This window comes from Castor canadensis, chromosome X (assembly GCF_047511655.1).
Source record: "Castor canadensis chromosome X, mCasCan1.hap1v2, whole genome shotgun sequence".
NCBI lineage: Eukaryota > Metazoa > Chordata > Mammalia > Rodentia > Castoridae > Castor > Castor canadensis.
Genome location: NC_133405.1, coordinates 111166082 through 111192626, shown reverse-complemented (window position 1 = coordinate 111192626; position 26545 = coordinate 111166082). Strand labels below are relative to the sequence as shown.

The window sequence follows — 26545 nt, the reverse complement described above, 5'->3', positions numbered from 1 at the left end:
CAACAAATGCCAATGAAATCACAGCATCATTAGAAAACATCTTGAACACTTATATTCTAATAAATTGGAAAATCTAGGAGAAATGAACAAATTTCTAGATATATAACCTACCAAAATTAAGCCATGAGGATATAAAATACATAAGCAAATCTACAACAAACAATGAAATTCAAACAGTAATAGAGTCCCCTAACAAAGAAAAGCCAAGGACCAGATAGATTCACTGCTGAATTCTACCAAACATTTAAAGAAGAGCTAACACCAATGCTCCTCAAAATGTTGCATAAAATAGAAAGAGAAGAAATGCTGTCAAACTCATCCTATGAAGCCAGAATTACCCTGATACTAAAACTAGAAAGAACAAAAAAGAATAGTATAGACCAATTTCCTTGGTGAACATAAACACAAAAATTCTCAATATAATACCTGTTAAAAAAGAAAGAACTGTATAAATAAGCAAGTAATTTCATAGTATCTGGAATCTGATTACATAGTAAATTAAAAAAATTATATAATCCTTAGATGAGTTTGTCAAGCAAATTCTTAAAATGACACTGAAAACACATGTCATTCATGGTTGCTTTATTTTTTGTTTTCTTTTTTATGGTTTTTTGAAATAATTTTCTAAATAATCCCTCTGCTTTTGACATGAATAATGTCTAAACATTGATCAAGTAAAAAAAAAGGCTGGCCTCAATCTCAATGTAGTTTATTTTAACAGATTCAACAGACTTAAATGTTAACAACATAATCTTCCTTGACTATGCAGCATTTAGTATCTGTGGAGGCAAAAATATTTTGCTTATAAATTTTATTAAAGAATATGGGATTGGACTATCAATTTCTTATAGAGACTAAGAAGTCAAGGCCAAGAAAATCCGTCCCCCAGGTTTCACTAGTAACTGATCAAAAATTATTTATTACTTTCATGGCAATATGATTTGACTGTACAACTAATTTGTCCAAATTGAGTTAAAATGAAGACTGACTAATTAAAATAATGAAAATATTGCCACGAAGATAAAAAAAATTGAATAAAAATATTAATTTCTGAATTATGAGACTTCATCAAGAATAAAATTTCAAGAACAAAGTTAAGGTGAATGCAAAATCGGAGAATGGAGGAGCAGAACAGGTCCTGCCTGGGGGTATTGATACCAGTGGGAGGGGTACAGAGGTAGGGAAAGGGTATGGGAGAGTGAATATAGTACAAATACTGTGCTCATATGTATTGAAGTGGAAAAATGACACAAATTGGGGGTGAGGAGAAGGGTAAGATGGGGAGGCAGTGTAGCCCACAGGGAACCCAATTCATGCATGAGGGCAAGGCAGCAGGAACTCAGCATGGACTGTGAATGGCATCCCATGTTCTAGTCTCAGGCCAATCACACCAGGGCTGCTCAGGAACTGAGTCCAGCTAGCCCCAGGTAACAGTGCCCCCACACAGCCCTGCACTGGCCTCCACCTTCCCTGTTCTTCCCAGTCACCCTGTTCCTCTGTGAACCCCTTCCAAAATAAATGATCTGCACACACACACACACACACACACACACACACACACAAAGAATGTTAAGTTGGTACTGTTTAGAAATATTTTTGACTATATGACAGGCTTTCCAGAACACTGTTTGTTTCAGAGGATGATGACTTTAGGTAAGCAAACTGCTGATTGAGGTCAACAAGAAATAATTTTTTTTATTATTATTTTATTATTCATATGTGCATACAATGCTTGGGTCATTTCTCCCCCCTGCCCCCACCCCCTCCCTTACCACCCACTCCGCCCCCCTCCCTCTCCCCCCCATCCCCTCAATACCCAGCAGAAACTATTTTGCCCTTATTTCTAATTTTGTTGTAGAGAGAGTATAAGCCATAATAAGAAGGAACAATGACCTAATTTAGTCCTTCTGTTTTCAGCTGCATGCTACCCTGGGCGAGGCTCTTCCATGGCTCTGAGTACCCACACACCTTGTTACTACAATTTGCTCAGTGCTTTTCCAGATCCACCAAACTGTGCTCCATGTTAGCAGTGACTGACTTGCTCCTTGTATGTGTCCAGGGCCTGGCACACAGTGGATGCCAACAAGTCTTTGTGGAAGGATGGTGGATGGAAACATGCCACCTTGCTCATCCCAGGTGACTTCTTTCCAACATGTGACCTTGGTTCCTGGTGAAAGCATACAGAGGCAGGGCCAAACCTCTTTTCTTTCGTTTATTTTATCATTTTTACATTTACTTACATGTGTATACATTGTTTTGGACACCTCGCCTCCCCCCACTCCCCATCCCCACTTCTGGGTAGAACCTGTTCTGCCTTCTTGTTCTGTGATTTTGTTGAAGAGAAAACATAGGAGATAATAAGGAAGACATAGTGTTTTTGCTAATTTGAGATAAAGGTAGCTATATGGAGAGATTATTAGTGTTGCTTCCATGCACTTGTGTATTGAAATCCACATTGGTTCATCTCTGCCAGACCTCTTCACTACTTCCTGGTCTCTTCCCACAGTGGCCTCTGCCAGTTTAAGATTATTTGCTCCTCTACTGTGAGCACATCAACCACATTCTTTCCCTTTCCCTATTCTTCCTGTGCGCATTCTCCCCTTAGAATGTGACCCATGTCTAATAATATTAGTGCATTTATTTTAGGTCTATAATCTACATATGAGGGAGAACATGTGATTTTTGGCCTTCTGAGTCTGGCTAACTTTACTTAAGATGATGTTCTCCAGTTCCATTCATTTACTTGCGAATGACAAAATTTCATTCTTCTTTGTGGCTGAGTAAAATTCCATTATGTATAAATACCACATTTTCTTAATCCATTCATCAGTAATGGGACATCTTCTCTGTTTCCATAGCTTAGCTATTGTGAGTAGTGCTGCAATAAACATGGATGTGCAGGTACCTTTGCAATAATTTGCATTGCATTCCTTTGGGTATATCCCTAGGAGTGGTATTGCTGGATCATATAGCAGATCTATGTTTAGTTTTTAAGGAAGCTTCCATATTGTTTTCCAAAGTGGTTGTACTAACTTACATTCCAACCAGCAGTGTATTAGGGTTCCTTTTTCCCCATATCCTCACCAACATTTGTTAGTGGTGATGTTCTTGATGCTAACTATTCTAACAGGAGTGAGATGGAATCTTAGTGTGGTTTTGATTTGCATTTCCTTTATGGCCAGGGATAATGAACATTTTTTCATGTGTTTTTTGGCCATTTGGACTTCTTCCTTTGAAAAATTCCATTTAGTTCAGTTCCCATTTCTTTATTGGTTCATTGATTTTAGGGGAGTTTAGTTTTTAGAGCTCCCTGTATATTCTGGTTATCAGTCCTTTGTCTGATGTATAGCTAGCAAATATTTTCTCCCTCTCTGTGGTTGGTCTCTTCAGTTTAGAAACCATTTCTTTAGTTGCGCAGAAGCTTTTTAATTTCATGTAGTCCCATTTGTCCATCCTTTCTTCTTAGTTGCGGGGCAGATGGCGGCTAGGGTAGGTAATCAGAAATCCCAAGCTCCGTGTCCTCAGAAACCTCCTTGAGACATTGGAGCTACATTTGGGTAATTCTAATTGCTCCTAGCCAAAATAATAACCACCATCACATTAGGTGCACATAAAATTCAAAGACTGGCCCTTAAGTAAGCCTTTAATTGCACCTAACAGCTGCAAAAATCCAGCAAGGCACAGCCAGCAGGGTGTGTCTGGCCTCAGGCCCTGAGATAAAAGGCCCCCAGCAGTTATTTTTTCTTTTTCCCTTTTCTTTTTCTTTTTTTTCTTCTCCCAACAAGCAGAAGACAGAGCATCAATCAGAATCAAACTCTGTGACATCCTGGACACCAGCCTGGGGAAACCCTCCCTACGCCATGCCATACTGGAAAAATCAGGCTATTTCTCCCTGCCAGCCAGCTCCAAAGTTGCTTGTGAGAAACTGCAGAAAGAACAGGTGAGCATTATGCACCACTTGCAACTCCCCTACCCACCCCTCAGGAAAATAATCCAATTTAACATTCTTTAGCTGAGAGTCCAAACTTTAATATGTCAATATCAATATTTACAATATCTGAAAGAGTCCTTTTCTGAAGACACGAGGTCTGACCTTTGGGTCTTTCAGAAAAATCAAAAGAAAGCAAAGTTTACTCATAAGGGTAAATGCTTGCAGTTAATTTATTACAGTAACCAAGTGGAAAAGAGCTACTTGTGTGTATAACATGTAACTATTTCATGATATTTTAAGAACTAAATGTTAGGGTAAGAACTAAATATTAGAAAGAGTAAACACATTGAAGGGCTGGAGGCATGGCTCAAGTGGTATAGCACCATCTAAAGGAAAGGTCCTGAGTTCAAAACCCAAGTACCATCAAAAAAGTTGAGAAATATCCAGGACCTTGCTATAAAAAGGTTTAAAGGATATAAATCCCTGGGTATTTATATTAAAAATATTTTACATGTAAATGATTAATCTAGGTAAGAATGACTTTCTGTTAGTTTTTGGATGTTCTTTTCATACATTTTTACAAGAACATTGTGTTTATTAATAAACATGAAGCACATTAAATAAAATTTTTTTTTCTAATAAAGTGAAAAAAGAAATACTTGAGATTTTCTAGCAAGCCATTGGAAAATGTCAAATAGACTTTCAGGTGCAAAGAAATCTTAATTTTTTTAAAATTAAAGGTCTGATATTGAGAAGATAAAAATCAAAACAGGTACCAGAGGATATTTAGGCACTTGATTAAGATATGATGATGAGAAGTTGAGAAGCAATATTTGGTTGCCTATTTAATAAAAGAAGCAATACAATACTTTTAAATAAACAGAAAAAGATTACAATGTTATAAGAAATCTAGCCCTTTTAAAAATGAAAACACTTTGTTCTTTTGGTTATTTTTTAAAGATCTAGCACAAAGATCAGTAAACCATAGTCCATGGTTTAGAAATGAATTCATGGGCACATTTCATGAGCTAAGAATGGTTTTTACATTTTTAAATGTTTGAAAAATATTAAAATAATGGTAATACTTTGTGACATGTGAAAAATGTATGAAATATTAGTGCTCACAAAGAAAGTATTATTGAACCCAGCCATGCTTAACCACTTATATATTATGTATGGTCACTTTTACACTATAATGACAGAATAGTTGTGACAGAGACCTGATGGTCTGTTTAAGAACTCAATAAAGTTAACACAAAGTATTGAAAATTGTTTTGTTGAGATACTGAATCTCTGCTTTCTGAGCAGATTACAACAGACTGTAACCATTTTACTACTCCTTATTAAGACTATAAACTTCAAGATCAATTGTCATTTTCATAGACAACCAAATAAAAGAATCTCAAGCTCCTTGCTTTAAAAATTATCTTACGAATAAGCACATCAACATTAAGCAAACTTTGTCAAAATGTTAATACATTTCAATGTCTCTCTTCAGCACCATTATTTGCACTTAGAATAAACCAAGACAAGATTTCCTTCCCACAAAAATTTGGAAGCTTTCTGTATTTGTATTGGTTTTGCCTTTTACCATCCTTTCAGGTTTTGAAACTGAGAGAGTAATTAGCAAACTACTCTCATTTATTTTTTGATAAACAAAACAAATCCTAGCTGTACTTGGTGGCACATTCCTGTAATCTTAGCACTTGGAAGGCTCAGGCAGTCAGAGTTCTAGTTGCGACCAGTCTTGGTTATACAGTAAAACTCTGTCTTAAACAAAACAAAACAAATATCCTAGTACCTTGCATAAACACTTGTGCTTTTCTGCTATCTCTGATCTTAGTAGATTCTCAGTTACCCACAGTACTTGGATCTTTTAATCAGACTAATTGTACATAAAGACAATCTGGAATGTGTAATTGATAATCAGCTATCATATGATAGCTGGCAGATGAGCAAAGCTCATGAATGTATATGATGGCCATTCACAAAACAGGTACCTTCAAGTAAGCAAAAGATTTTTGAAATCATATCAACATCCATATTTCAGAACATATTTCCTGTTTACATGATAACTTTGTCAGATTTAAGAACACATAGTTTTAAATTTTTCTCAATCGTAACTGGTACAAGAATATGTCTGCTTAGCTGATGAATAAATCAATATAAAAAGTTTGGAAACTCAGAATTATTGGTGTCCTCATGCAAAAAGCAAATTTAAATGTAATAAAATATAAAATGCATTTCTAGTCTTATACTTAACACTTACAAAAAAGAAAGTCATATAAGTGTTTTCAAATTGGTCAAAATAATACAAAATGTTACTTTGAATACATGAGTTTAGCTTATTATATAAACATGCTCCCAGCTTCTATAAGAAGTATTTATTTTTCTTTTAAAATGATGGTACATTTAAAGACCCAATCACTTGAATCTTCTGCAGTTCTTTGGGATAATAAGATAGAGAGAAGCACTTTTAACTCTCTATAAGCCCATTAAAATAGACCTCCATTAATTTTGGAGATTGTGTGATCTAATTCATTAATACCCTCCAGAGGTAGGAAAATATTTCAAATCAGAAAAGAATAGTCTTATTTATATACTCTTACACTAAGAAAAATTACAGCTTCATTTCTCTACCTCAACCAAAAGTCAAAAATAAACATAGACATATTAAAAAGTTCATCTTCAGATGACAAAAGGCTGGTTCCTACACTATCCCAAGTTGCTACAGTGACTTTTGTAATAGTGGAGCTAAGAAAGCAATTGAAAACCCTTCTGTTATGACTTCCATGGCTAGAACAGTGAAGGAGCCTCACCACTGAGTCCACTGGCCTGGGGGCAGAGAATCCAAAACTCTGACTGTAGTCCAAGAAGATAATGACGGTATCATTTTGGAAGCACTCTATTCTTTAATTCTGCAATTCCTGTGAAATTCCCATTGGTTTGCATCATTTTCTATCCGTGCTGCTTTGGCTGCTATTGGAGATTAATTCTATCTTACTAATGATGTGCTCTCTTTTAAAAGTAAAAGTTGAAGTAAGTATATCTGAGATGGAGAATCACAAATGCTAGAGTTTAGATCGTAAATGCTCCCCAAACGCCCATATGTTAAAGGTTTTGTCACCAGTCCATGGTACTATTGACAGGTGATATAAAATTTAATACATGTGGTCAATTGGAAATTTCTAATAATGGAGGGCATGCTCTCAAAGGGGATTGTGGGACCTCGGATTCTCCTTTCTCCTTTCTATCTTTTTATCCTGGCCAAAGGGTGAATAACTTTGCTCCACTGTATGGTCCCACGATGGTGTGCTACCCAAAAGCAATGAGAAAAAAAATGAAACCTTTTGTAATTGTTTTAAGTTAAGGGAGGGGAATGAGGGAGAAAGATACAGCAAACTTAACCAATATACAATGTCAGCACATTCCGAAATGTTACAATGAATCCCCCTCCACCTGTAAAACTAATGTATGCTACTAAAAATGATCTGGGAAAGGGAATCCAGAGCTGAAACAGAAGGTAGTTCTTACACATACTTGCTTGAATTTATTAATGAGAATTCTGAGAAGAAAATTACTCTTGGCAGTCCAAGACAGACTACTGATCCAGAGCTAAGACTTTAATATAAGATTTTCTCATTAATGTGATGTTTAACAAGAGGTAATGTATTTTTTTCAAGAATGGTTGAATTCAAGAATGGGAATAAAGTGGTTTATTGCATTTACCTCAAGGTTGATTTTTCAAACCACTTGTGAAGCTGTTTCCAATAAATGAAAAACTAAGGAGTTTATTATTCAAGTTTCCTAGCTAATTTGTCTTAAGAATATATGTTAACTCTCCATCTATTTCATAATAGTTATTATTTAAAAATTTAGACAATGTGCTAGCTTTCCATCACTATCAGAAAAATACCTGAGGATTCAACTTATAAAGAGAAAAAAGGTTTATTTGAGGTGGTGATTCTAGAGGTTACAGATGAAGGTCACATTACCATGTTGCTTTGAGCCTATGGCAGCAAAGTACATCATGAAAGCTAGCACAAAACTCAAAAGAAACAGAACTATTCCATCAAATATTTCCCATTAGATAGAGCTATATAGAACTCACATTTTATTAAAAGGGACACAGTTTAATGGATTCACACCTCAATAGGTTGTGTATAAACACTAGGCAGGATGCTTACTTGAAGGAAGACAGTGAAAATGCATAAACTTAAAGTAGTAAAACAAAAACATACTGTATGTCAGTATAACAATATACTGTTTCTTTTTATAGAATTCGGTGAATCTAGGTGACATGGGTTATAATAACTTTTCTTCACTGGATCAAATGGGCCCTTAGTGGGTAAGGAATAGTTAATTCTACTTTGAAATCAAACTTCTTGTTTATAGATTGCAGTTTAGGTCACTGAGACGATTTGGCTCTGTAAGTATATTAGGTATGAAGAATTTTAACTTATTCAGAATAATAATGTAAGATGAAATTGATACTTATGTCTTTCAATTTTAATTTTTAGAAGTGATTTATAGTGTTATGAGGAGGATTACTTTGTAATCTTTTTTTGGAAATAATATCTGGAAGAGTCTCTGAAGGAAGAAGAGGTAAAATGTGTATCCATTCATTCTATGTTTGGTTCCTTATTGTCAAATATAAGTGAGCTATTTCTGAAATTACTGTGATTCCTGTACATAAAGTGTCCATAAGCAACTTTGCCATTACTTATCTCCTGCTTATAAACTAAGCTCAGCATCAACTATTTTATTCTATTGGGATTCAGTTTCACTTTTTTTATTATATACATATATATATTTATATATAATGTAAAAAGTTAATAATCCATTAAAGTCGCAATTTTCCTAAGTGGTACCCTGGTGACTTACAAAGTCAACATAGGTTCTCTATGTAGCTAATATACCACAGGAGAGTAGTTTTGCCCCCTGATGAAACCAATTTAGTATTACAAATATTGTTTGCTTAAGTAGTTCTAATCAGTTTCTTGTAAAAAGTTCATTTAATAAAGAAACAAAAATCCAAGACAATCAAGTAAGAAGAGACATTTCCACCAACTTTTAAAGGGAAAGAAATATTTGTTAAATTTCAACAACATATACTCTTATGTTTGTACATATATTTATGTATTCAAGTAAGTGTGTGTGTGTTTGTGTGTGTGTGTGTGTGAGATTTGAAAACTTTTTGATCTTTGTCTCTAGTTTCTGGCATGCAGTTCCTAAAACCTGTGAAATTTTCTGATAAAGGCAATGGGAGTATCTTTTCTTCTAATGAAGCAGCTCTGTTGGTGGATCCCTGGATGTCTGCAAGATAAAAGCTGTTTGTCATGAAGACCATACTTTCATTAGAAGCTTGAATTTTCAGCCCCAACTACCACCCCCTCAAAGAGGGGAAATGGGTTAGAGATTAAGTTAATCACCATTGGCCACAATCGCGCCTATGTAATGAAACCTACATTAAAATCCCTAAATGAGATTGGCACCAGTGACTCATACCTTTAATCCTAGCTACTTGGGAGGCTAAAAGACCGGGAGGATCATGGTTTGCGGCCAGCCTGGACAAATAGTTCTTGAGACCCTCCCCCACCTCCAAAATAACCAGAGAAAAATGAACTGAAGGTGTGGCTCAAGTAGTAGAGTGCCTGCTTTGCAAGTGCAAAGCCCTGAGTTCAAACACCAGTCCTACTAAGAAAAAAATACCTAAATGACAGGGTTTGGAGAGCTCCCAAGTTGGTAAACATATTCACATGGCAGGAGGGTGTCACACCCCAACTACATGCAGATAGTGCTTTCTATGCTGGAATCTTTCAGGACCTCTTAATGTAGCCTGTTTATTTGTATACTTTATAATACTTTACAGTAGTAAGTATTGCATTTTCCTGAGCTCTGTGGCTTTGTTTAGCAAATTATGAAGCTTGAGGATGGGGGTTGTTGGAACCACTGATTTTATGCCCAAGTTTGATAAAAGAAGGGTAACCTAGAAATTTGACAATTATGACTACCCTCCAAAGTGAAGGCAATCTTGTGAAACTAAGTCCTTAACTTGTGAAGTTTGACACTAACTCTGAGTAGTTGGTGCAGAATTGAATTAAAATGAATTGTAAGACACTTATTGTAGGACACTAATTGTAGGTGTGAGTTGGAAAGGTGATAAACGAAATAATCAAATCGATGTGAACTCAAATGTTGTTACTTTTGATTCCCTGTCTTAAATGGAAGCGTCAGAATATTAACATTGGAAAGGTATTAGAAGGATATATCGAATAAACTATTTCACAGATGTAGATATTGAAATCAAATATATTAGTGATGTTTTGAATTCATATAGCTAGAATCTTCAAAAATGGAACTAAAAATTGATTAACTCCCAAGATAGAGTTATTTTCAACATTTTATGTTCCTTTCAATTAGTATGTATAATATACCTTATAGTATAGGTTTAATTACTTAATAGCTACTTTAAAGAAATGTCATATCCAAATTAATGTCTAAAATTTTTTAAATGTATTTAATTAAAAGTGACACACCAAATATTTACTCTTTCCTTTTATCTCTCCTAAGACCCCATTGAGTAAATGTGAAGGAATGAAAAAAATACAACCCCCTAATAATGGAGAATGGGAAGAAAAGTCTGTGAATTTCCTACAGACATAATTCCATGAGCTAATGAAGCAACAAAAAGGTACCAAAACTGAGAATTAGAATATGCATGGGACTAATGTAGCCAAAGAGAAATTTTATTTCCCAATCAAACTCTGAAATAATTAACTCAAAAAGCAAAAGTTTTTTCTACACATGATAAGTTACCAACATTTAACATGCCAGAAATATTAATTAGTAGAAAGATAAAAATTCAAAATCTTCTCTTCCTGGCTAGTGCCATGAAGTGTGGAAAAATAAATTAGGCTGATACACAGATATTAGTGCCAAAATTACCTAATTAAAAGCGATACAAAGTATTGACTATCTCAGAAAAGATGTGATTGTTCTCTCAGTCTATTCAATTACTTTCAGGAAGACATTAGAATTAACCTTGAGAGAGAAAAAACTAAAAATAATGCAAGTGAATCCTTTTCATTGAGACAGTAATTTATTTGAAGAAGTATATAATGTCACCATTCTCATTAAGATAATTTTGTCATTAGGTAATTCTATGAAGGTTTATTCACCCTGTTTAATTTTTTTATTTATTCATTTATTCATCTGTGCATACATTGCTTGGGCCATTTCTCCCCCCTGCTCCCTACTCCCTCCCTTTCTCCACCCAACCCCCGTGCTTCCAGGCAGAACTTTCTCCAATTTTGTTGAAGAGTAGAAATAAGCAATAATAAGAAAGACATAGCATTTTTGCTAGTTGAGATAAGGATAGCTATACAGAGAGATTCCTAGCATTGCTTTCATGCACAAGTGTATTATATCCTGAAGTGATTCATCTCTACCTGACCTCTTCACTACTTCCTGGTCACCACCACATATTGACCTCTGTTGTTTTAAGGTTACTGTATTAGCTCCTCTGCAGTGGGCACATCAAACACTTTCAAGTTTCGGGTTTCCTACCTTTCCCTAGTCCTCCTGTATGTGTTCTCCCCTTAGCATGTGACCCAAGTCTAATAATATTACTGCATTTGTTTTAGATCTAAAGTCCGCATACGAGGAAGAACATAACGCTTTTTGGTTTTCCGATCCTGGCTAACTTTGCTTAAGATCATGTTCTCCAGTTCCATCCATTTACTTGCAAATGGTTAAGATTTCATTCGTCTTCATGGCTGAGTAAAATTCCATTGTGTATAAATACCACATTTTCTTAATCCATTCATCAGTAGTGGGGCATCTTGGCTGTTTCCATAACTTGGCTATTGTGAATAGAGCTGCAATAAACATGGGTATAAGTGCAGGTGCCTCTGGAGTAACCTGAGTTGCATTCCTTTGGGTATATGCCTAGGAAGGGGATTGCTGGATCATATGGTAGATCTATGTTTAGATTTTTGAGAAGCATCCATATTGTTTTCCAGAGTGGTTGTACTATCTTGTGTTCTCACCAGCAGTGCATGAGGGTTCCATTTCCCCCACATCCTCACCAACATTTGTTGGTGGTGGTGTTTTTGATGATAGCTATTCTAACAGGGGTGAGGTGGAATCTTAGTGTAGTTTTGATTTGCATTTCCTTTATGGCCAGAGATGGTGAGCATTTTTTCATGTGTTTTTGGGCCATTTGAGTTTCTTCTTTTGAAAAAGTTCTGTTTGATTCAGTTGCCCATTTCTTTATTGGTTTATTGATTTGGGGATAGTTTAGTTTTTTAATTTCCCTGTATATTCTGGTTATCAGTCCTTTGTCTGATGTATAGCTAGCAAATATTTTTTCCCACTCTATGGGTAGTCTCTTCAGTTTAGAGACCATTTCTTTTGTTTTGTGGAAACTTTTTAATTTTATGTAGTCACACTTGTCCATACTTTCTCTTAGTTGCTGAGCTGCTGGGGTTCTATTGAGGAAGTCCTTGCTATACCTCTTACTTACAGAGTATTCCCTGCTCTTTCCTCTACTAACTTCAGAGTTAAGATTCTTGATTCCTGTTGTCTTTTCTTCATCATATCTTTTTGCTGCCTTTGTCAAAAATAAGGTGGGCATAGCTGTGTGGCTTCATATCTGGGTCTTCCATTCTGTTCCACTGGTCTTCATATCTGTTTTTGTGCCAGTACCATGCTGTTTTTATTGCTATGGCTTTGTAATATAGTTTGAAGTTGGGTATTGTGATACTTCTAGCATTGCTCATTTTGCTGATTATTGCCTTGGCTATTCATGGTCTCTTGTGTTTTCAAATGAACATCAGAGTAGATTTTTCAATCTCTGTGATGCATGTCATTGGGATTTTGATGGGAATTGCATTAAACATGTAGCTTGCTTTTGGTAGTGTAGATATTTTTACTATGTTGATTCTACCGATCCATGACCATGGGAGATCTTTCCATCTTCTGTAGTCTTCCTCGATCTCTTCAGAGGTTTGTAGTTCTCCTTGTAAAGTTCATTCACATCCTTTGTTAAGTTTACTCCTAGATATTTGATTTTTTTGAGGCTATTGTAAATGGAATTGTTTCCATAAATTCTTTCTCAGTTTGTTCGTTATTGGTGTATAGTAAAGCTAAAGATTTTTGTAAGTTGATTTTGTATCCTGCCACCTTGCTGAAGCAGTTTATGGTGTCTACATTGTTTTGGATCTTTAAAGTATAGGATCATATCATCTGCAAATAGGGATATTTTCATAGTTTATTTACCTATTTATATTTCTTTTATATTTTCTTCTTGCCTAATTGCTCTGACTAGGAATTCCAGGACTATGTTGAATAGGAGTGGGGATAGTGGGCACCCTTGTCTCCTTCCTGATTTTAGGGAAATGCTTTCAGTTTTTCTCCATTCAGTACGATGTTGGCTATATGTTTGTTACATATAGCCTTTACAATGTTGAGGTACATTCCTTCTATTCTTAGTTTTCTTAGAGCTTTTGTCATGAAGTGGTGTTGGATCTTATCAAAGGCTTTTTATGCATCTATTGAGATGATCAGGTGGATTTTGTCTTTGCTTCTATTAATGTGCTCTATTGCATTTATAGATTTGTGTATGTTGAACCACCCCTGCATCCCTTGGATGAAGCCGACATTGTCATGGTGAATGATCTTTCTGATATGTTGTTGGATTCATTTTGCCATTATTTTGTTGAGGATTTTTGCATTGCTGTTCCTTAAAAGGATTGTCCTAAAGTTCTCCTTTTTGGAGGTGTTTTTGTCTGGTTTTGAGATGAGTGTAATAGTGGCTTCATAAAATGTGTTAGGCAATATTCCTTCCCTTTCTATTTCCTGGAAATGTTTAAGGAGAGTTTGTATTAGTTCTTCTTTAAAGGTCTGATAGAATTCAGCAGAGAATCTATCAGGTCCTGGACTTTTCTTTCTTGGGAGACTCTATTGCTGCTTCAATTTCATTTTGTGTTATAGATCTACTCAGGTGGTTAATATCCTCTTTGTTCAGTTTTGGATGGTCATAAATATCTAGAAATCTGTCCATTTCTTTGAGATTTTCAAATTTATTAGAATATAGGTTCTGAAAGTAGTTTCTGATGATTCCCTGGATTTCTGCAGTGTTTGTTGTTATCTCCCCTTTTGCATTTCTGATTTTACTGATTTGGGCTTTTTCTCTCCTCATTTTAGTCAGATTTGCCAGGGGTCTGTCAATCTTGTTTATTTTTTCAAAGAACCAGCTTCTTTTTTAATGTTTATTCATATCTTCATTTATGCGTACATTGTTTGGGCCATTTCTCCCCCCTGCCCCCACCCCCTCCCTTTCTCCCCCACACCCTCGCTTCCAGGCAGAACTTGTTGTGCCCTTTTGTCCAATTTTGTTGAAGAGAAGACATAAGCAATAATAAGAAAGACATAGTGCTTTTGCTAGTTAAGATAAGGATAGCTATATAGAGAGATTCCTGGCTTTGCTTCCATGCACAAGTGTATTAGAACCCGAATTGACTCACGTCTAGGTGACCTCGTCACTACTTCCCGGTCACCTTCCCATATTGACCTCTGTCATTTTAAGGTTACTGTATTAGCTCCTCTGCAGTGGGGACATCAGACACTTTCAAATTTTGGGTTTCCTACCAATCCTCATTCCTCCTGTATGTGCTCTACCCTTAGCATATGACCCAAGTCCAACAACGTTATTGCATTTGCCCTAGATATAAAGTCTTCATATTTTGTTCATTCTTTTTATGGTTTTTTTGTTTGTTTGTTTCTATTTCATTAATTTCGGCCCTCATTTTTATTATTTTTCTCCTTTTGCTTGTTTTGGGTTTTGCTTGTTCTTGTTTTTCTAGGAGTTTGAGATGTAGCATTAGGTCATTGATTTGAGATCTTTCTGTCCTTTTAATGTATGCACTCATGGCTATAAACTTTCCTCTTAGGACTGCCTTTGCTGTGTCCCATAGGTTCTGATAGGTAGTGTTTTCATTTTCATTAATTTCCAGGAACCTTTTAATTTCCTCTTTTATTTCATCAATGACCCACTGATCATTGAACAATGTGCTGTTCAGCTTCCAGTTGTTTGCAAGCAATTGTTTAATTTTTAATTGGTGACTAAAATCAACATTATTTCATACTCTTACATTAAATAATACTTGGACCAGAAATATTTTTCTTTTTTTTTTTTGACGTTTTAGCAAGGATTTAATTTTGTTAAGAGGATAAAGAATAGACCAGGATGGGGGTAGAGGAAAAGAAAGAGAAACATTTCCTGTTCCCCATGCAGGAAATGAGAGTACAGACTCAAAATGGTGGCCCCCATCTCCTCGTCTTATATTGGAGGCTGGGGAAATACACATACACGTGGTTAAAAATAATTGGTCTGGGTGACTGAGATTGCTAGTAAAACAGGGAGGGATTCATCCTAGCCCACACCAAATACAGTGACAATAAGTGTGCTTTGATACTTCCCTTTGTAAAACACTATTATTCTCCACCCATCTAAGGATCCTTGCAAGCTTGTTAACATCTCAGAGAGGAAAGCAAAAGCAGGTAGCTCCTCTATGTCTCCCTGTTCCTGTAATTTAGCATCTAACAGACATGGGAGGGGGCTAGGTGCTCTGGCTCTCCAGCTTTTATTTCCTTGTTTTAATGTCAGGGAATGGCCTTTTAAATATTTATTAAAATGATATAATTTCCCTGTCTCCTCCTCTATCTCTTCTGCCTCATTTTCCCCTAAATGACTTGGTCCCTTTTAATCTTAAAAGGGGTGGCAGAGGGATGAATGTCCAATCTTCTATGGCTACTTCCTGCTAGGTTTGGGTACTGGCCCTACCTAGAAAGGGAATCAAAAAGTCATTTCCCTATCTTAAATTTAGGAGGTGATAAGGGAAATTTGGAAGGCAGAGAATTTAGTTGACAAGCTGTGAAGATCAGTACCAGGAGACATCAAGTTATTCTTTTATTTGTGAGATTCAACTCCTGGCTCAGGCTTGCCTACTTATGTCACCAGCATACAGACAAGGGGGATCCCACAGCTTCTCAGTTTCTACAGTTTCCATGCAAAATCTCAGGTCCTTGAGATCCCCAACCATGAAAAGCATTTCAAGATGTCTCACAATAAGGAGTTTCACAAGTGGAAGTTTTAGCAAGTATTTATTTTAATATAATAGGATAAAATATAGACAAGGGGAAGGAAGAAAAGAGAGAGAGACTTCTGTTTCCCATGCAGGAAATGGGAGTAAAGACTCCCAGAAATACTTTCATTTTCTATTTAAAATTGTACTGACACCAAAGAAAAGTATCTTAATTCTTGAACAAAGAAATGCCAATGAAGGGCTCTCTTATGAAGACTAAGAGCATGCTCATCAATACTCATTTCAAGCCCTTGCCTCATTATGCCAACAAAAAGAAAGCTGTGATATCATAAATTTTACCCACATCCAATCAGTTTCCCACATTGCAAGACTTACCTTAATATCATTCATCTGTCTAGCTACTTGGAAGGCTGAGATCAGGAGAATTGCAGTTGAAGGTCAGCCTGGGCAAATAGTTTGCAAGACCCCAATCTCCAAAATAACCATAGCAAAATGGACTGGAAGTATGGCTCAAACAGGAGTGTGCTTGTTTTATAAGTGAAAATCCCTGAGTTCAAACATCAACCTCCACACAAAAAAATAATCATTCATCCAAGGCCCCAAAGAACTATAAATAACCTTCCCTAATTTCCCACTTGGAGATACTGCTAATCTTCTGACAAGGTGCTCTCTACTGCAGTAAGTCTAAGAAAGTTAAATTTACTTGATCAACAGGAATTTTTGGTAGTCTGTTAGAAGTTAATTCTTAACAGAATGTTCAACCAAAGTCTTCTGATATATTGTCAGTCACTGAATAAATGTGTGTCATGTATTTGGTATATGTCAAGAACTCCAGTGTGATTTGAGGGACCTAATAATATATATGATCTTTCAGACTAACAAGAGGTGCATCCTAGAATCAATTATTTCCAGAATGGGGAACTTATTAACCAAATATTTTATGCACTTTTCTTTCTCATGCTGGACCTGACAATTAGAGAAGTAATTTTTGGCAGTACTGGGATTTGACTAGAGATATAATGTAAACACAAATGTTATTATCAAAGTTAAGAAGAACTTGGGGAGTTTGACTCATTTTAAAGGTTTATATTAACTATCCACTTGCTTTTCTCCTAATCAGAACATAATGTTTCTACTTCAAAAGAGTACGTATGTAAGTCAGCTTTCTACCACTGTGACAAAATACCTGCGATAAATCAACATAAAGGAGAAAATGTTTATTTTTTCTCATGGTTTCAGAGGTTTCTGTAATGGTTGCTTGGCCTGGTGGCTTCTGGGCCTATGGTGAGGCAGTGTATCATGATGTAAGAAAGATGTTTGTCTCATTGCAGCCAGGAAGAAGAAACACAGAGAGGGGAAAAGGGAGAGGGAGGGATAGAAAGAGGGAGAGAAGGAAGGAGGAAGTGAAGGAGGGATGGGGAAGGGAGAGAGGGAGGGGGAAGGAGAGGGGAGGGAGGAAGGTTGAGAGAGAGAGAGAGAGAGAGAGAGAGAGAGAGAGAGACTGGCATGGACATATCACTAGTTACCTGTTTCTTCCAACTAAGCCACAACTCCTAAAGTTTCCAACTCCTTCCAATAGTACCACCTGCTTGGGATCAGGCCTTTAATATATTAGCTTTTGTGAGACAATTAAGATTCAAATAATAACACTGGGGCATATAATTTTAGGCATTTTTGAAGTTATGGAGATATAATTCTGCTGATTCATCCAGTTCAGTCTAGTAAGCAATACTGAAATAATGGGCTAAATTGGGGTAGGGGGTAGCTCTAGGCCATATAATGGAGCATACTCCATTGGTCCATAAGAGATAATTCAATATCATTACTATTAAATTTCAGTTAACTAGTCAAATCTCCCCAGGGTAAATTCATATTTCAAGTTTCTCTGAGTCCATGAATTTTCATTGTCATTCTTGAAATAATCTAGCCTCCTAGGAAAAATGTAAAACAGAGTTGAAATGATTGCAGTTATAATAGAAAAGACACCCTTCTCCACTATGACAATGCCAATTTAGCCAGCACTAAAATGGATAACCAGACATCAATTTTAGGCTTGAAATTTTTCCTGTGGTTTATTCTAATCAATTACAAGTGGACTAAATAACTTCTTGAAAAGAAGAACTAAATGTTGTTCAAGCTGTTGTGATAGTAGCCTTAATGCATTGATACCCCTTAAGACCACAACAATTTTTATCACCCTCATTTCCAGAAAAAAGAGAAAATATCTGGCTAAGGATGTGAGAAAGGATTAGAGTAACAGGGGAAGTTTCTTAAAAAAATTTTTGTTCTAGAGAATTTCTAGAGTTAAATGTTCATTTAATTAAATGACAACTTAAAAAGTGTGTTATATTTTGCAAATTGCATTCATTACTCATGATCTCTGTACATTTCATTACTACTCTAAACTACTGAAAACTATAAAATTACAATATTTTCCAAATGAGAAAAACAGGTTCAGAGAATTTAAATAACCTACCTTAAATCATCACAGGGCTACCTTTAGGTGGAGTCATTTCTGAAGCAAGGTTACTCTGTTTCCAAATCTAATGTATTTTATTCATGTCAAAAAGTGGGGAAACCATTTCCTAGATTAGGCATAGAAAAATAGTATATTGATAGATAAGTGTCTAGAAGTGATATTAAGAGGATTTAGGGAAAAGTGAAAAATCTATCATTTATTGAGTTATGTACTACTACGATAATAGCAGAGAAGAGTACTTTAATGTTCACCGTTAGCAAGAGCTTTATAAGTATTCTCTAATAATGTTCACTGAGAATCTTCAATGTATACATCAGTTACTTCTACCTTGACTTAACACTGTTTTCTTGTGTTCATCCTGCTCCTCTTTCTGGCACTCTTCTGCTTGTAGGAAAATACCTAGAGGTTCACTAGCAGTAGACAGAATCTTAAAATTGATAAAGAAGTACAGGATTTACATTTTGAAAATGATGATGATAATTGAGCAGAAATGATGGTAGATTAACCACAAATTTAGGATAACAAAATGAAGACTATTAATTTGACAAACTAAAACCCTCCTCACATACAAAGAAGATAACCATGATTTTTGTCAGAATATTTTCAATATATAATGTCTTGTCAATCAAAGGTGCAGAAATCTTTGTTGTTGAATTCCAAGAGACACCCCCATTGAAGACCAGTGTTAGATGATATATAAGTAGTCCAAAATTGTTTTACATCAGTTCCATAGCCTCAAAATTTGAACTTATTTTTAACATATCCCCCAAATCTTAGACTCCTAGATTATTTTTGTTATTCAGATTCTTAGTATTTATAGACCATATTCTACAAAGCTCCCAATCATTTATTACATATACTTAAAGTTATTGATAATCTGATAAATGTTTACCGAAATCCATTAGTAATGTAAAAGTTAGTAGTTTGCAGAGCTGAATGGTTACATCCTTTATGATGACATTAAGACATGTTTGACAGATCTTAAATGCCCCCTAAACTAAAACTATTGTGTATTCAATTTAGTTGATAATTTCCTGACAGATTTTAGATGGAGCACATTCTTCAAAATGTGATAATCTCTACTTAGAATAAAAATATAGTGATTCATTCATCCATTAATTAAATATACTTCATTGTATTGGCATCTCTTCTTGGTGCTAGGTTTACAGTGATGAATGACAGAATAGGATGGTACCCTTTTGGCATTGAACAAATAAATAACCAAATGTATGTGCATTTATTGTTTCTCAACATATACCATAAAGAAAAACCAAGTAGGTTGTGGGAATCTAGATGCTGTTCTGCTGATTGATAAACCATATTAGACAAATGAAAAGCAGACTTAACTTTGGAGCAGCATTTTGGAGGTACCCTCTGGGCAATCTCCTGATCATGAGGAGGTTTTAGGGCCTCAAGAGTGAAGTTGAGGGGTCTTGGCAGCAGAGGTCCATTCAGGAGCTAGAAAAAAGGCTCTTTACTAACTCTCATGAGAATTCAGTAAAACCCCACCAGAGCATACTACGTGGCATCCAAAAACTTAAGTATAGAAAATGTGGTGTCACGGTATTTTGAGTTTAATAAAAAGAATTATTTTTAAACAGCCTACATTTTCAAAAGCACAAATGTAAATGAAGTGAAGCTTGTATTTTACTTAACAATGTACTGAATTTAGAAATTCCCAAAGAGTCAGGTGACCAATACTTTCTGATGCTGCTCTTCCCCACATTCCCAATATAAAAGCCTTTCCCAGTTGCATTTAAGAACAGGTTGATGAACAGGATGCTATGGTTTGAAAGTGTCTCATTCAAAATTCAAGTGTTGTCAATATGTTAGTATTAAGAGGTGAAGCCTTTAAGAGGTGATTAGGACTAAGGGCTATTTCTTCATTAAGGCAATTAAAACTTAAAAGTGAAGCTATACACAGCCTCCTTCTGAGGGTCTATCTTGCTGTTTTTTTGAAGGCTAGCTTGTTCTCTTGCCTGCCTGTCTCTTGCCATCTTACAGAGCAAAAAGGCTCTCATCAGACAACAAATGCTAATGCCTTAATCTTAGATTCTAAGTCCCTAGAACTGTAAGAAAATAACTTATAAAGGAGAGTTTATTTATTTATTTATTTATTTTGGTGAGACTTGGGTATGAACTTGGAACTTCACACTTGCAAAGAAGGCTCTCACTACATGAGCTACAAATCCAGCCCAGAAAATAAAATTTTGTTCTTTGTATTCTGTTTGTAGCATCACAAATGCAGTAAGAAAGAGGTTGAGTGCAGTAATCACAATAACATCCAGCGAAGCTTATTATTGAGTTTTATTCCACTTAGATATTTTGACATATTACATATACTTTTACTTATTATATACTGTATTCTTATGTTGAAACAAAGATTGCATTCTTGTGAGTCTACTCTGAATTCCTAATATTCCTACATATTCCTATATTTTTTCTGAAATGACACAGCTTTGTAAAGACAATGCATTTTCTTAGTCTTCTTTTTCCTGGTTAACTGTACTAAGTTCTCTCAACAAATTTCTAATATGATCTGTGTTTGCATGCCAGTTTTCTGCTCTTTCTAATACATTCCCTTAGTATTAACGGTACTCCTCTAAGAGCATTATGTATGCTGACCTATTTAATCTTACAACAATTCTACATGATAGATTCTATTATTGTTCCCATTTGTAGATGAAAAACACTTAAGACACAATGAGGTTAAGTAAATTGCTCAAGGCAACATAACTATATAGCCAGAGCTCGGACACAAACCCTGGCAGACCAGTTCCATAGTCTTCTTTAATAAAATGTCACCTTCTAGGATATAAATTCTTTATTATTGTTAAGTTACACAATCACCTTAGCCTAACTAGACATGATTTCATATGTAAGACAATGTGACAAGTATGAATGGGCATTTACTCATGCTTGGCTGTTTTCAAAGGTGTGTGGCCATCACAAAGGAACATAACTGTTCCTAGCCAGCAGGCAGCTTAGGTCACTTGTTATTAAACTTGAGGGAGCATCAGAATCACCTGAAGACATTTATTACCACATAGATTGATTTACTTCATCCTTCCAGAGTTTCTAATTTAATAGGTCTGGAATGGAGTCCCATAATTACCATTTCTAAAGTTCTCAAAGGTTGCTAATTTGGCTGGTACAGTAACCTCACTTTGAGAAGAATTGCATTGAATATTTGGGCTTTGGGTCCTATGGTTCATAGGATCTTCATATGTGGTGCAGTACCCAATATTTGATGCTTTGTAGTCAGGGAGCACTGGCCCTAATATACATCATGGTAAGGGGTAGATCTTGGAGAGAAAGTAGATTTACTTCTCTGAGGTATACTATGAAGAAGACCCACACTATGATGTAGTTGTATTAATATTATATATTACATTTAATTTAATTTTAGTTCAAGTAATGACTATGAACCTATATTTCACAGGTTGGCCTGTGTCATAGTGACTTTAACTAGGGAACACAAAGACTTGTAAACCATCCATGAGTGAGACAGATTTGTGGATGAAGAGACTGATGAAAATGCATTTCATTAGTGCAGCACACTATACATTAAACATTAATCAGCTTTGTTCATAAAATTACGTTCTCCATATCATTGCTACAGAATTTTGGCTGCTTATCTCACTTCACAAGGTCTTTAGTTTCCTACCTCCTTTCTTAGAACACACGCACACACACACATACACACGCACGCACACACACACACTTGATTTATTAGCATATAAAGCAGTAAATCTACTTTGTTTTATTGGGTGATCATTTTCCCAAAGATTTGCTTTTTAGTGAAATCTGGGCTATTCAATGTATAATTTGTTCATTGATGCATATTATTTGCAAGATGCAAGTACATATGACATTGTTGCACTGCTTAAATTAACTAGAAGTCTCCACAATTTTTCCCTTCCATTTGACTTCTCTCTGCAATTTCAAAATAATGTCATGATCAAATTTCCTCTTCCTTTCCCCATTTTGCCCACTTTTTTTGAACAGTTCCTCTTGTTTCTTCTTCTATCGGATGTTTTTCAAAAAAAAAAAGAAAAACATTTCTTTTCATTTTTTTGTATATTTTCCCAAGGAAAGAAGATGATACCAATAATCATATTTTCATCATCGGAATGTAACTTTGTAAGGAGGCAGAGAAATTGTTGATTGATTGCAACCAAGTTCAATACTAAAAAAGAAATCTGAGGTTGTCTAGAACAAAAACAATACCTTTTCTAATTTCTCCATTATTTCTAACAAATCTACTTCTGTTATAGCAAGTATTATTCAAATGAATGTCATCAGAGGCTTTGAAAATCTGCACAAAAAACACTATGTGGTCTAGTTAATGTTTTTATGTATTTTAATAGATTAATAAGGCAATCATAAAGAAAGTAGAAGACATGAATGCTTGAAGAATCAAATGTAATTTGACCCGTTCCCCAAAAGCTCCCTTACAAATCTCATACTTCACTGTTACTTTTATTTATTTACTTATTTATTTAGTGGTACTGGGGTTTGAACTCAGGGTCTCATTCTTACTAGATAGACTCTCTACTACTTGCGTCACTCCACCAGCCCATTTTGTGTTGGGTATTTTTGAGATAGGTTCTCACTCTTTGCCTTTGCTGGTTTTGAATCAGATCCTCCTGATCTCTGCCTGGTAAGTAGCTAAGATTACAGGCATGAGCCACTGGCACTTGGGTTATTGTTTCTTTTTAAATTGTGATCAGATATTTCTAAAAATATACTTTTTTTAAATTTATTTTTGAAAGTTGTATAAAGAAAATCACACAATTGATATCCTTTTGTTTGGTTTCCCTCAACATAAATTTGCTGAATGCAAATTTGCTTGATTTCATTGCTGATGATGTTCTATCAGATGAATATGCTATAATTATTTGTTCATTCTTTTAAATTTACATTAGTTCATTTTGGGGTTATTATAAAAAATAATGAATATTCTTTTGGGGCAGTACTGGAATTTGAACTCAGGGCCCTGCACTTGTTAGGCAGGTGCTCTTCCACTTGAACCACACTCCCAGCTGTTTTTGTTTTAGTTATGTTTCAAATAGGGAGTCTCACACCCTGGACCATAACTGTATTTATTCTTCCAATGCTCAGCTTTTATTGGCTTATATGAGATCTCAAAAAATTTTTGTCCAGGCTGACCTGAAATTGTGATCCTCCTAGTCTCTGCTTCCTGAGTAGCTAGGATTACAGGTGTGAGCCTACACATACATCCTGGTGCTTACATGTGTGTTTTTCTAATGCCTATGTTTAGGCATAGGAATGCAGTGCCACCCAGTACACATAACTTTAAAATTGCTAAATAAAGGCAAACTATTTTCTAAAATGCTTTTACAATTCAAATTTCACAGGACAAGAATTTCCATTGCTCTGCCTGCTTTGCAAGTGCAAAACCCTGAGTTCAAACCCCAGCCCCACTACAGAAAAAAAAAAAAAAACAAGTTTCCATTGTTCTACATTATTCCCATCTCTTCATCTCTTCGATTTGCCATATTCTAATTGCTTTGACTACTTATGAGATAAATATTGCATTATAGGTTTATTATTTTACTGGCATACCATAAGGTAACCAGTCTTTATTTTTTCATTGGCTATTTGATTTTTTAGCTTTTATTAAGTGTTCTCCATTTTTTCTCGAGTTATCTGCCCTTTTCTAATTAATTTGTAGAAGTATTTTGTACAAGTCAATTCTGGTTGTATGTATAGCGAAACTATTTCTATTCTGCGGACTATCTTTTCACTATTTCTACATCTATGAATCATCAAAAGGTCTGAATTTTAATATTGTCAAATATATCAAACATTTTTCTAATGTCTGGTGTGACTGTGTCTTATTTAAGATGTAATTAGTTTTCAAAAATTCTAAAAGTTATTGCATGTTACTGTTTAAGAGCTTAGGGTTTTGTTTTTGTTTTTGACTGTACTAGGGTTTGAACTTAAAGCTTCACATTTGCTAAGAAGGAGCTCTGTCATTTAAGTCACTCCGCCACTCTTTTTTTATGTGTTAGGTATTTATGAGATAAGATCTTACCTGGGCTGGCTTCTAACTGCACTCCTCCTGCTCCCTGCATTCTGAGTAGCTAGGATGACAGCTGTGAGTCCCCAGTGCCCAGCTAAAAGGTTAATTAATTTATATTTTACATTTAAAGCACTAATCTCTGTGGAATTGATTTTGTCTATTAAATGGAGTAGGCTTCCCATCTGTTTTTATTTCATCAAACCAATTTTCACAGCACCATTTATAGAGATGACCATTTTTTCCTACTTTTAGGAAATATGTCTGTCGTGAATCATACAGTCACACATAAAAGAGTAATTTTTGGTCACTCTTCCCTTTGCTTATTACACTATCTTTGTGTCCAAAAGACTTAATAACTATATTTCCAGTATCACTTATCTACATATGTCCCTTTTTATTCCAAGTACAATGGAGAAATAGAATATCAAATTTCATAAAAGTCAAACAGGGTTCTAAGTGGTATTTTATTGATAATAATTGATTACTGAATTTTGCTCCTAGACAATCATATCATTTATAGAAAACAGCTGTTTAATTTTCAATTCCTTACCAGGTTTTCCTTCTTCTGTTCTTCCTGGACTGGCTAGAATACCCAGAACAACATTGTGTATAAGTGATAACAGTGGAAATCATTATGTAATTCCTGCTCTCAAAGAAAAAGCTTTCAGTGTTTTAGAATTAAGATGAGGTTTATATTTTTGGATAATTATACTCTATCAGATTAAGAAAGTACCATTCTGTTTCTACTTTAGTGGACTTTTTCTTTTATTCATTGATGAATATTAAATTTTACCAGACATGCATTTGTTATTCTTTTAAGATGATTGTGATAAATTTTTATTCATGAATTCCTGAAGGAAACATGCTTAAGATTGTACATGTATGCTCATGACCAAAATCCAGCTCTCACATTAGTTCTCCATATTTTTGTTGTGCTTTGGTAGCAAAGTAATAAAAAAATTAGAAGACTGAAGGGCTGGCATACTGGCTTGAGTACTAGAGCACCTGCCTTAGCAAGTGTGAAGCCCTGCTTAGCAACTGAGAGGCCAGGATCACAAAAAACGTAAAAAAGAAAAAGGAAGAAGGAAGAAGAAGAGGAAGAAGTGGAAGAGAGACTAGATATGTGCCTTATTTCAATTCTAAATATTTTATATTTTATAAAGGATAGTATTTAGTTCTGGAGTTTTCTGTGTAGAAAAACTTCTGATTGCTGATCCAATTAAAATATTTTAATAATTATGTTAAAACAATGAACAATAGGAACAGATTAAAAAGCCCAAAAAAGAACCCTGACGTAATTTAAGATATATTACAATTCTGCTTGAGATAGTTTGATAACTTTGCTCTTGACAATTTGCAAATTTAATCTAGGTTTTTGGATTTGAATGGCATATACCTCTTCAAATATCTTTTTCTAAGAACTTTCAGTCTTTGTAGAGATACCCTTTTTTTCATTTCCACAATTTGTATTTTGTGTTTCTCACATTTTGATTTTGTTAGTCTCCTTAATTTTTTTTATTTGTTTGAATCATTTGAGAGTCATTTTTGGCTTATCCATGCTGTCTATTAGAAGTTTGTTTTATATTTATAAATATATTATAATATTACTATTGGCTTTCTCCTAAATTATTTAGGGTTATTTTACTGAAATTTCTCCTATCATATATCATATTCACTTGGCTATGTAGTTCATTAATTGTTAAACTCATGCATTTAAGGCCCTGAATTTTCATCTAAGCATTTCCAAAGGTTTTGATATGTAGTATTTTTTTTGCAGCACTTTGGTGATAACCTGCTCTTTTCTAACTTTAGTGACTGCTAAAAATTCAGTTGTGAGTGCAACTGCTGTTCATTTCAGTACAATATTTTATTCTAGCTTATTTCCATGTATTATGTTTGTTTTTGTAATGTGTCTAGCTTATTTCCATATATTATGTTTGTTTTTTGTAATGTGTCTATGAATTGTTTCATTTATC

At 35.0% G+C, this 26545-nt stretch overlaps 1 pseudogene; it reads left to right on the top strand.

Moving 5' to 3' along the window:
• LOC141410416 (melanoma-associated antigen 11-like) overlaps window positions 1-26545 on the top strand; it is a 57191-nt pseudogene that overhangs the window by 14239 nt on the left and 16407 nt on the right.